The following is a 13281-nucleotide window of genomic DNA, read 5'->3' on the forward strand; positions in this document are numbered from 1 at the left end:
CATTGAACTCAGGGTGGCACACATGGGAATGACCGGGTGCAGCTCCAATAAGCTTCCAGTGACTTTACAAAATAAACCCAACCTGGATAAAATAAACACAACCTGCAGGCCTAGAACTCCTTGCCATTCAGACAAGTGTGATGGGCAGAATATGGTCCTGAGAACACACCATCCCCCAAAGAGGACAACCAACAGCTCGTTCTGTACCTGACCTACAATTCCTCCTTAAAACTCAAGTTTGCATCCTCTTGAAACTCCAGTTTGCGTGAGAGCTTGTGGACACAGCTTTGGGAGCCCAGACCCAGCCTTTGGCAATGATTCTTCCATTGAGGAACCTCTGTGGCCCATCCTTTATTTCAATGAGCAAGAGCAGGCTTCCTCAACCTCAGCCCTCCAGATGTTTTGAGACTACAATTCCCAGCATCCCTGACCACTGGTCCTGCTAGCTAGGGATCGTGGGAGTTGTAAGCCAAAAACATCTGGAGGGCCGAGTTTGAGGAAGCCCGAGCAAGAGCAATGCCAAGCAAGACTCGCTCCAAAATGCTGCTCTTCTCCAACTTGCCGTTAGCTGGCCTCTTCCTTGGTAAGGCCATCTGCAGAGCTGTTTCCATTGATGGATTCTTGCTGGGAGCAGCTGCTATCCTTGCCAGCTCACGGGACAGCTGTTGAGTGGTGTATGCTTCCTCTTGGGCTGCAGCCACATTCGTAAGCCCTGGGGCTCTCTGCTGTAAGGAAGGGTTATAATTTTCTAGACCAAAGGGCAGCTGGGCAAGTTTAGTCAGGATTCACTGACCGCTTAGTTCAGAGCAGCTCAGGGTTTAGTGACTATTTCCACAGAGCTGAGCATCCTAATCCCCTCAAATCCATGGGGCTTAGATGGTTGAGGTGAGGGTGCTGGGTGCCTTTACCAATGTGGCTTAAAACATTTTGCCCTAATTGTTTTGTTCTGCTCCAACTGGTTGGCCATGCAAGCAAAAAGCCCATGTTGTCAGATGCTTCCTCTGCATGGCAAATGACTCTCTTCCACTCTCTTGGCCTGTAGCTTCGGGGGTCTGCAATATGAGTTTACAGGGCCGGCCCTGCCAATAAGGCAGAGTGAAGCCACTGCCTCAGGTCGCATCCATACCATACTTTAAAAGCACATGTCTTCCCCCCAAGAATCCTGGGAACTGTCATTTGCCCCTCACAGAGCTCCAGTTCCCAGCACACTTAACAAAGCTCTGGTTACCTGGATTAAATGTATGGTGTGGATGGTGACCAAAATCTGAGCAATTTGTGTTAGGATTTGCGTTAGGATTTCTGGAAGAGGCATATGCACATTCTTCAACTGGAAAATGAGTCCAGTTGCTCAATTTGTTCTGGTTTGCAAAGTGTTTTGAAGAGGTGGGTTATATAACATCTGACACTTGTCCAAGTTTTTCTTGCCAGGCACTGGGCAAGGGAATGGGCCCCTCACTGGACATCACAGTGACATCAGGGCACCTTTTGAAAGAAAACGTTTTTGGCTGCCGAGCAAAAGCTTTGGAAGCTCCTTTCAAAGAGCTGTTTCATATGGCACCTGAAAGCAGCTTTGCAGGCCAAGGTTGGCAGTGCCTGCAAACACCCTTTCAGCAGAGCCAGATTTTTTTTAACCTGCACCACACCTGGATGAAAAGGTTGGTAGAGGTGCAGAGACAGCTTGTAACTGTACTCAGTGTAACATAAGAATAACCCTTTGGCCTATTATTGTGAGGTAATCTCAGTTTGTCTGATTAACACGAAAAACACATTTATCGGTGTCACTGTACACTTTATGGCAGCTCCCTTAATGAGAAAAGAACAGACGACTCACTTATTGACTTGTCTGTTAAAAAGGCTATGCTGGGCTACCCATGCTCCACATTTCTGGTTTGTAGCCTAACAAAATTTGAAAACCTGTGTCAGTGAGCCTCAGTTTCTGCCTTAGGCACCTTCAGAAATACCCTCACTTTGGATTTTCAGGTGTCTTTTGAAGATCCTTTTGTGCCCTCAGGCCTACCCAGTAGCTATTCATTTTAGTGATTGTTTTGTCCTGTTTTTAAAAGGTTTATGACGTTGCTGTGAGGCGTTGTGAGCGGATGCCATATAACTACTTTTATGAATGACCAAGGCTTTGTCACCATTATAAATATAATTATAGTTGGCACTAATCGGCTCACCCTGACACTCTTTAACACAAAACATGAGATAAGGCATCTGCTTTGCATACAAATGGTCCCAGTTTCGATCCCTGGCATTTCCCTGAAACGCTGGAGAGCTTCTTCCAGTCAGTCCAGACCAGTAGCCTTTGACTTTCTCAGACCCAGGACCCACCTTCAACACAAACAGGCATATGGGAGCCCTCGTACCTATGGGACCGCCTCTCCTGGTATGCCCCACGGAGAGCCTCAAGGTCCATAAATAGCAACACCCTAGAGGTCCCAGGCCCTAAGGAAGTTAGATTAGCTTCAACCAGAGCCAGGGCCTTTTCAACACTGGCCCCGGCCTGGTGGAACACTCTGCCTCCCTGCAGGATCTGATTTCTTTCCACAAGGCCTGTAAAATAGAGTTGTTCCACCTGGCCTTTGGCTTGGAATCAATTTGATTCCCTCCCCCTCTTTCTTTTTTCCTTTCTCCTCCTGTGAAGAGGCTGCATCTTAATGTTTTAATGTTGTATTTTAATCTTGTTTTTTAAGTTGTATTTTAATCAACTTGTTTTTATTATTGGTTGTTAGCCGCCCTGAGCCCGGTCTTGGCTGGGGAGGGTGGGGTATAAATAAATTTTGTTGTTGTTGTTGTTGTTGTTGTTTCTTAATCTTTTACCATATATTGAAATGATGTTAAATGCTCCTGGTGCAACCCAGCTCAGATTCGACCACCAGTGGTCTAGACCAAGGTGGCCCAACTTTTCATACCAAGTGGGCCACAAGAGTTCTTCAACACAGAACCTGCGAGCCACACAAGGCCCAAATTTGAAACCCTCACGCTGTCTTCCCAAAGCTGGGCAAGTGAGGCACTGGGTGAAAGGAGATGGGCAGCAGCCTGTGTGCATCTCTTCCCCACCCCGACCACGTGATCATGCCTTTCCTGCATTGCTTTTGGGCCCAGATCAGGGTCAGGTTGGTCCCACATCATCCTGCATTAGTTCAGAGCCACTCTGAAGTAAGTGCTGGATCAGGCCCAGAATGGGATTCTAGGGTACCCAATCCAATTACAGCACCCATCACCACTGATTACAGTGGTGCCTCGCAAGACGAAAAGAATCCGTTCTGTGATTCTCTTCGTCTAGCGGTTTTTTCGTCTTGCGAAGCAAGCCCATTGACAGATTAGCGGATTAGCACTATTAGCATTATTACCGGCTTTTAGCGGCTTATCTGCTGATCGGATCAGCTGATAAGCCGCTTAGCGGCTTAGGAAAAGGGGCGGGAAGGAAAAAACCCCCGCAGGAACTCGCAAGGCATTGTTGTCTTGCGAAGCAAGCCCATAGGAAATTTGTTTTGCGAAGCACCTCCAAAACGGAAAACTCTTTCGTCTAGCGGGTTTTCCATCTTGCGAGGCATTCGTCTTGCGGGGCACCACTGTATTGGCTTCTGTGTGTGTGCATGATCAAACAAAGATTAGGGCTGCTTAGTTAAACATTTTAGCTTCTTCCTTCTCAGAAATACAGCTGAGGGTTCAAAATCAACACTGGGAGTCAAGGTTGTGTGTGTGTGTGTGTGTACGTGTGTCAACACTGAATCATATACACAGTACGTGAATTTTCTATTTGGAGATCATAACTGCGTACGGAAAATATTTTATGAAACAGCCCTAAATGTCATGATGAAGATTTTTGAATAAACATTCACAAATTTTTTATTGATAATAATCAGCTAAATCGTTTGAGGATCTATATAACTTTGTAACATGCAGAAAACAACAGTCTCAGAGAAACCAAAGACTGGAACTGAGGGAAGTCGGGGGGTGGGGGCAGGGATGGGGTTTTGGGGGGAGGAAATGGGGGGGAGGGACAAGGATGATATGTTTTTGGATAATATGTCTTGTTTTAATTTTGAATAAAAAAACTATAAAAAATGTCATGGTGAAGATTATTCACTCTCACACACGCACACAATCACAAGCAAGCTACAAAAGCGTCACACACCTTTAAGTTGCCAAGAAAGTTAAACAAGAAAACAAGTACGAGTGAATTTAGAACAGTAATCCATTGAGTATTAAAGCTATCAAAGATCAAAGCAGAAAAGGGTAGAAGAAAACAATTAAACTAGGAAAATGAAAAATACAAAAAGGTTCAGAAATCATGCAAAACTCAGAGTACAGTCATACCTTGGAAGTCAAACAGCTTAGTTCCCAAACGTTTTGGCTCCCGAATGTCGCAAACCCAGAAGTGACTGTTCCAGTTTGCGGTCTATTTTTGGAAGCCGAACTTCTGACGGGGCTTCCACAGTTTTTGATTGGCTTCAGGAATTTCCTGCAGAAGCCACGCTTTGGTTTTCAAATGTTTTGGAAGTCGAATGGACTTCTGGAACAGATTCCATTTAACTTCCAAGGTACGACTGTACTTGAGTTCACTAGGCTGCTTTGGGAGAAAGGCTGGGATACAAATGTAATAAATAAACGTGATGAAGACCATAATAATATATTCTCATAAGATAGAAAAAGAAATGTAGCCAATTTATTATTCCAAGATTAAGATCCATTCATTTTGATGAGTCTACTCTCAGTAACAGTTAGCTGAATACAACCCCATACATTCAAAGTATGACTCCTGAAGAATCCTGGGGACAGTAGTTTATTAAGGGTGCCGAGAATTGTGGCTCTATGAAGGGCAAACTGTAGTTCCCATGACTTTTTGGGTGGGTGGGGAAATACAGTGGTACCTCAGGTTACAGACGCTTCAGGTTACAGATGCTTCAGGTTACAGACTCCACTAACCCAGAAATAGTACATTGGGTTAAGAACTTTGCTTCAGGATGAGAACAGTAATCGTGCTCTGGTGGTGCGGCGGCAGCAGCGGGAGGACCCATTAGCTAAAGTGGTGCTTCAGGTTAAGAACAGTTTCAGGTTAAGAATGGATCTCCAGAATGAATTAAGTTCTTAACCCGAGGTACCACTGTATGCTCTAACTGTATGGTGTGTATGGAAACCCAGCCAGGTGGGAGGGGGTATAAATAATAAATTATTATTATTATTATTATTATTATTATTATTATTATTATTATTGCTGAGGGTTGGCGTAGAAGCTACCATATGAGTATAGTTGGGCTTGTGTTCCTGACACACTCCATTTCCTCTAACTGTCTTGCCAACACCTAGCTCTGATGACCCTGTACCACTTATAGCAGGGGTCAACAAATTTTTTTAGCAGCGGGCCTGTCCACTGTCCCTCAGACCTTGTGGCAGGTCAGAGAAGCGGCGCCGAGGGAGGGGGGAGCTGGAAGAAGAGGTGAGGGGGGCAAGTAGTCCTCCTCTCCAGCCCCAGCCGCTGCACTTACCTTCCCAGGGGCTGCCGCTGCTACCATCACCATTGCTGCTACTGCTTCTCATGGGTAGCCAGAGTGAGGTCATCCTCTCTGCTCTCTGGCCCACAAGAGCACCAGGGCGGTGACAGCAATGGGAGAAAGAGGTTGCACCGCGAAGCTGGAACCCACCGCAAAGCCAAGATTCCCAGCGATGGCAATGGGAGGAAGAGGCCGAGCAGCGGCGGCTCTGCCAATCAAAAGCTGTGCCTTGTTTACCTCAGTGCTACGCGGGGGCATCTCTGTCAATCAAACGCCACTGAAGTAAACCAGGCGTTTGAGTGGTAGAGCCACCACCGCTGAGCCTCTTCCTACCGCCATCGCCAGGAGTCTCAGTTTCGCGGCAAGTTCTGGCTTTGTAACATTGGCCGGATTTATGAGCCTGGGGGGCCGCATTCGGCCCCCGGGCCTTAGTTTGCCGACCCCTGACTTTTAGGGTTTGCTAGCAAATGTACCGTATTTTTTGCTCTATAAGACTCACTTGTCCCCTCCTAAAAAGTAAGGGGAAATGTGTGTGCGTCTTATGGAGCGAATGCAGGCTGCACAGCTATCCCAGAAGCCAGAACAGCAAGAGGGATTGCTGCTTTCACTGCACAGCAATCCCTCTTGCTGTTCTGGCTTCTGAGATTCAGAATTTTTTTCTTCTTGTTTTCCTCCTCCCAAAACTAGGTGTGTCTTGTGGTCTGGTGCGTCTTATAGAGTGAAAAATATGGTAAATGTGTCATTGAATCTAAGCGCACCTTAATTTTCGCAAAGTAATTTGGCCAAAAAAGAGGTGACCATTAGATTCGAGTAAATAGAGTATATAGCAAATCAGTGCTAAATATAGCCTGGGAATCATGGCTGGGGAGAATTAATGAGCCCCACCAAGATCACAGTTGTGATTTTACCCCATCTTACTCAATTCCACAAGGGGTGGAATTCCCCAGGCACATTTTATAGCCCTCTTCCCGCTTGATTGTGGACGGAAAGGAAACACAGAGGTCATTGCTTTACAAGAAATCATCTGTGTCTAAGACTGAAGCAGCCCTGAGTCTTGAATACATTGGGTGTGTCCCTTCCCAGGGTGAACGCTGTGCTGCGGTGCCCGGGGCAAGAGGAAAGGTTCCTGCGGGGCTAGATTTTGAAGGAGAAATGCCCTTGGAAGGGAGGCAGCAAAGCACTTTCAGCGAAAGAGGCTGGCGTTTAACTCCTGCTCAGCCAGAACTTAGCCCCTGCTCTTGTTTTCACCTGCAGAGCTCAGTCTGGGACCATGCGATTAACTTGTCCCCAGGGAATTCTATGAAAACTTCAACCTGCAAACCCAGTTTTCATTTTCGTATACATTGTTCGGTATCATTTTGAAGATAATTTCCCAAAGTTTCATTATCTGGCAACAGTTTTTCAAAATGGCAGAAGCGTGACATGCAAGATGATCTAGGATTTCTCTGTTTCCCCCAAATTTCAGTTAAAGGCCTCTCCAAGAAAATAGGCAATAGGTTAATGACCCTTTCTTGTATTAATACTTTTGCTTTCTCATGTGGTGAACTGAGAATGAATCTCAGTAACAAACTCAGATGAGCTCAGGACAATAAAACATACGTTGCTTGAGTGTGTTACGTTGGTCACAAAAACATACTTCTTCCTCAATCAGTGAACTCTGTGATTTAAAGCTGTTATAGAGGGGAATCACTGGATATCACACACTGTTCATTAGTTAAAAGATGCCTAGAATATCTTCTTGGGTAGAAGATTCGATCCCCTCCCGATTTTGCCTTTGAAAGTACAGTATAGAAAATATATTACCAGCAAATGCTGATAAAACGGAGGTCTCTTCCTCATTACATTCATAATTTGCATGAATAACAGTAAGGAAGATTTTTATTGTTTGCATAGGGTGAATCACTGGTGTCTAACCCAGGTAGTTTACCATAAACGTCAAAAGCAAAGTGTGATAAGGAAGGAACACATTTTCCCTCTATTCATCAGTCTTATTTAGTTAATAGCAAAATAAATATTAGGTTGCGTTTCAGAGGCTCCCCATTCAGAGTAGACTCATTGAAATAAATTGACATAACTAATGTACATTAATTTCAATGAGTCTAATTCCGAGCAGAACCTAGTTGGATACAGCCCATGATGACACATTTATGCTATGTAAGTTGCTCATTGTGGTGTTACGTTGGTTGCAAGAAATGTTGCATGCAAAACACATTTCAGGTATGTTATCCTCACATTTCCTGAAAGGAAAGAGGGTTTTTCGTAATAAAAATGATATATATAGCAAATATTTCTCTTCCTTTTACTTATTCATAATCAATATTTGGATATGATTCTGCTACCTGCTTCTTCCCCATGTCACATTCCTCGTCTTTTATCCATAGCACAAGCCATATAAATGAGTGGGATCTGCCACAAAAACCCGCTACTGTTCAGTTTTGTCATCCTACTATGTTCTTTTTCAGGATATTCCATCCCCTCCAACATTCAGTCAGCATCCTTGGCCCATTAAGCCTGCCAGGTCATCACAGAACTGTTTCTTCTAACTTTTTTTGTATTCTGTGAAACTTGGGAGTTCCTCTAAGCTTGCTGACACACCCCACCCCCATCTACGGATGGTCAATAGGCCTTGCGGTTTTGCCTACCTCATAGCAATTGTCACAAACTTTTGGCGGTTTAGGATTGGGCAAGCCTTAGTATTGGTTTTCAGGGGAGGTTGTCACCTCTGCCTGCCCCTCTGTTAAAGGAATCCAGGGGAGCTGCTTCTGTCCAGACACCCAGGCTAGGACTAGGGCCATAGCACTCCTCCAGACAGCATTCCCTCAGGTGGGGTTCCTATTTGATATGGGTCATAGGACTCTCCCACCTCTGAATTGACCCTGCAGGTGATACTTCTGGCAGGCAGGCCGGCTGGAAGTCACTGGTTGTACCCAATGCCTACGCCGAACCTCTTACATCTTGAATCAAGAAAGTTGTGGCCTTATTTGACCCAAATACAGTGGTACCCCGCAAGACGAATGCCTCGCAAGACGAAAAACTCGCAAAACGAAAGGTTTTTTCGTTTTCGAGTTGCCTCGCAAGACGAAGTTCCCTATGGGCTTGCTTCGCAAAACGAAGCTTGCCCCGGGGACAGCGGGTCTTCTCTTTTGAAGCAAGGGGCGGCGGGGAGAAGCGATCTTCTCCCCGCAGCCCCAGGTCGGGGGACAGCGGGAACCGCTTCCCGCTGCCCCCGGACCTCTCCCCACCGCCCCTTGCTTCAAAAGAGGTCCGGGGACAGCGGGAAGCGCTTCCCGCTGCCCCCGGACCTCTTTTGAAGCAAGGGGCTGCGGGGAGATCGCTTCTCCCCACCGCCCCTTGCTTCAAAAGAGGGCCCCCGGACCTCTTTTGAAGCAAGGGGCTGCGGGGAGATCGCTTCTCCCGGTGCTCCGAAGCCGGGCGGGGGGAGGGAACACCTGCCCCCGCCGCCCCGCTTCGGAACGCTGCTCCGAAGTGGGGAGGGGGGGCGGGAACACCTGCCCCCGCCGCCCCGCTTCGGAACGGTGCTCCGAAGCGGGGCGGGGGTGGGTGGGAACACCTTCCCCCACCGCCCCGCTTCGGAACGGTGCTCCGAAGCGGGGCGGGGGGCGGGAACACCTTCTGAAGGCTGGCGGGGGGCAAAAGTCTTTGTCTCCCCTGCCTGCCTTCCCAGGGGCTTTTAAATCGCCCCGGACAGCGGAGAAGTCCTCCGCTGTCCCGGGGCGATTTTAAAATGCCGCCCACCAGCATTTTAAGATCGCCCGGACAGCGGAGAAGTCCTCCGCTGTCCCGGGGTTTTTTTAAAATGCTGGGGGTGGGAAGAAAAGCCCTTGTCCCCCCCCAGCCTTCAGAAGAGGTCCGGGGACAGACTGTCCCCGGACCTGGTCTGAAGGCGGTTTCCCTAGGAACGCATTAATTGATTTTCAATGCATTCCTATGGGAAACCGTGCATCGCAAGACGAAAAACTCGCAAGACGAAGAGACTTGCGGAACGAATTAATTTCGTCTTGCGAGGCACCACTGTACATTGTCTTGCCTGGCTATTACTTGAGATATGGCTTGAGTTGGCTCCTATGGTTCCAGTGGATTGCGGGGAGGTGAAATGTGAGAACCTGAGGAGGGGGGCCAGTGAGCTAGAAAGTGTGCAGGTTGTCAGAAGTCTCTTTTATTTAAGTGGTTAATTATTAATTAGGAAGATTAAGGGTTTTTTATGTATGTAAATTTGCTTTTTCTTCTTTCTTCTTTCTTCATAAATTCATAAATTTGCTTTTTATGTATGTAAATTTGCTTTTTCTTCTTTCTTCTTTCTGTATTTTCTTCTTTTCTTTCTTAATTGTTTTTTCTTTCATTTTCTTTTTGTAGTATGAGATGGTAAATTCTTTGCAAATTCTTTGTATAAGTGTGCAATTTAAATTAATAAAGATTATTTTAGAAAGAAAGAAAGAAAGAAAGAAAGAAAGAAAGAAAGAAAGAAAGAAAGAGCGACCAGGCAGGTTGATTGAAAAGTGTACATGAAACCAGCAATTTTAATACAAATGCACATCATAAGATGATGTTTTGTTGTCAATTATGTTAAATGGGATGTATGGGATGTAACATAAGCAGTCAAGTACAACACTTCCTGTTTGCCCAGAGTGGACACAGCCAAGAGGACTTCCTGTCACACCTGGTCTGGAGCTTCCTCCCCCTGCGTGTGACCAGGTAGGTGGGCATGACCCTGGGAGACCCCGTAAGAGGGGCTGGTCATGCAGCCATCTTCCTTCTTTCACCTCTTCTTCCTCTTGATGCCATGCTCTCCTGATACTGATGTATTTTGCTGTCTGCTGGCTCTCAGCTACCAGGACATGGGCTCATTCGCATATGGGATAAACTCAAACCCTCTTCTGTAACTCAAAGCTAAAGCCTGCCTTCAGGGATCCAGCTGTGAACTGAATGTGAGTAAACTTCTATTACTTTTAAAAGAAGCTTCTTGTGTCTTTATTCTTTTTAGGAGGGATAAAAGGGGTCTTACCAGGAATAACTCTAATCTGAACAAAGCCAGATTAGATAGCTTAAGTAAATAAATAATAATAATAATACATTTTTATTTATACCCCACCCTTCCCAGTTCAGAAAACCCGCCTTTCCCAGCTAACAACAAATTTAAAACACTTAATTGATGCTACAAAAAACCCCAGCATAAAATACTGTATAAAATGTGAATAACAATAAAATCAAAAATCAAAAATCAATTTAGGGGAAAAATCCATTCAATAAACATTAGATGATCACCATGGCTAGCTGGCTAAATTAGTCCTATTTGGGCCAGCGAGGAGACCAGGGGAGAATTAGCTGTGGGATCCCAGAGCAGGTAATCTTCATAAAAAGGGGAGGGGGAGGGAAGGAAGGGGAATAAAAGATCAGGCTAAGTTCAAATTGAAAGCCAGGCGGAATAGTTCTGTCTTACAGGCCCTGCGGAAGGAAGTTAAATCCTGTAGGGCCCTGGTCTCATGGGACAGAGTGTTCTACCAGGTCGGAGCCATCACTGAGAAGGCCCTGGCCCTGGTGGAGGATAATCTAACTTCCTTAGGGCCCGGGACCTCTAAACTATGATTCATGGACCTTAAGGTCCTCTGCGGGGCAGACCAAGGAAAGAGATTCAAATGAGATTCAACTAGCTTCCTGCTATATATTGGGGAATGCATTCTGCTGCTGACTCGCAAGCATAAAGTTAGGAAGCATAATATGAAATCAATATATCCTCTCCTAGTATCCACAACATTCCCACAGGATGTGTCTGCACAATGCTCTTGTCAACCACTCATGTCTTCTTTTGGGATATTCGATTCCGTTCTCACTCACTCCACCCCCCCCCCCGGTTTCCATTCCTTCCATCCCAATATCACGGAACATTAGTATGTGGCTGGAGCAGAACAGGATTCTTGAGGCACTCCAGTACATAGCTAAGAATTATTACTTGTCGCAACTGCCTGAAACAGCCAGGGCAAAATTTGGAATGATACCACAAAAATAACACTTATCTTAATCCCACCTGGCTTCCGGCTTAGTTCCCACACTGCATCCTTAAGATCATCAAAAGGAACACCTGCAATTACCTGAAAACATTGTATTACTTACAGTGCTGCAAAACTGCTTGAAGCTGGTGGTGCTGGAAGGAACCATTGTGCCATAAAGTAAACCAACCAATAAACAGATCCATCAATGATAGCTACATAGGAATTGTTAGCATTGGGTTGGATCCAAAGCTTCCCTTCCTCTGCTGGAAGGAACCTGGCAGAATTCTAGGACTCATGCCTTGTCCACCCTCAACCTGCCATGCCCACTGCCACTTGGGACCCTCTGCTGGTGGCACTGCTGCAACCCTAGCCTACCCCTTGTGCTCATGGGGGCCCAGAAGTGTTGAGATGGGCAGTGAGATAGGGTATGATTCTAATAAACAAGGACAGCTATTCCCAATCACAGGCTGGTTCATCCTGCTTTGGGCACGGGAAATGGGCTGGCATCCTCAGGTAGCTGCCAAGGCCCCAGTGTCCTTGAGAAGGCCCAGTAACCACCAGAACCCCCTGGTACAGCTCCTCACAGATGTAGCCACTTGTTCTCTTGCCCATCCATTTGCTTCCACACCTGTTTCCTTGCTCCAGGGAGAAATGAGGATTGGACCCAGGGCAGGTAAAAGAGGACAGAGACACTACCGAATCACCTTCTCACCAACACCTGCTTGCCTGCTCATGTACCTGGTAACTGATGGCAAATGTGGTGGCATGCAAGGAGGGAAGGGAGACCCACCCAAAAGGAGGATGTGCAACAGGGGGGAGGGCATAATATTACCAGAGTTACTCTGGAATCGGCCCTGCATCACACACTCCCCACCAGGCACACCCATACCCTACATTTAAAGCATACAACTTCCCCCAAAGAAGGCTGGGAACTGTAGTTAGTTAAGGATGCTGGGAATTGTGGTCCTGCTACAGTTCCCAGAATTCTTTGGGTGGGAAGGAAGCCATGTGCTTCAAATGTCAGTGTGGTCCTGTAGCACCCTGCTTGTGGTTAACGCTTAGCTGGAATGAAATATTCAACGCAGCAATAGAGAATTTAAAATAATTATTTATTTGTCAGACAAATAAATGAGAGGCACAGTGGTATATGGTTACCAAGCTCTGGCCTGCCCTCCTGCCATTATGGCCAGCACTTATATTCCCTTAATCCAGCCCCCTTTGCTCCTCCTTGGGCTGCCTCTGTCCAATCAGCCTGGTTGGATTTCCTATTGGCTGATTGCTATATCCAATCCTAAAAGATACACCCACATCCTCCTGTCCTTATAAGGAACACAAACAGCTATATATTGTTACATCTATAAATGACAAATAAGTAGTAATATATCTTACATGTGTCTCAACAAGGAATCTTAATTACCAGCTCACCTCTTGCCCTCCCTGCCCTATTGCCTTCTAAAACAAATGGTTAATCTTAAATTTTTATCTTAAACATATGTCAAGGATCTTGAGTTTCACATCAACATTGAAAGATATCCTTCATTTGAAGGTTTCTAAACAAATGTCTGGCAGCTAATATATCAGGACAGCATTTGATGGCGTCTTCTTGTCTGGCAAGAGGCTGGACTGGTGGCTGACTTAATTTCAAGATAAATACAACTCTTCTAGCATTTGTTAAATCCTTTGCATAATTACATTTAAGCCAACATATTTAATACACAACACAGATAGCCTCTTAAAAGGAATAAGGCCTTTTTAAAGTAGAGAGAGAAAGAAAG

Source organism: Podarcis liolepis (genome assembly GCF_965112155.1).
Source record: "Podarcis liolepis genome assembly, chromosome: 14".
Classification (NCBI taxonomy): Eukaryota; Metazoa; Chordata; class Lepidosauria; order Squamata; family Lacertidae; genus Podarcis; species Podarcis liolepis.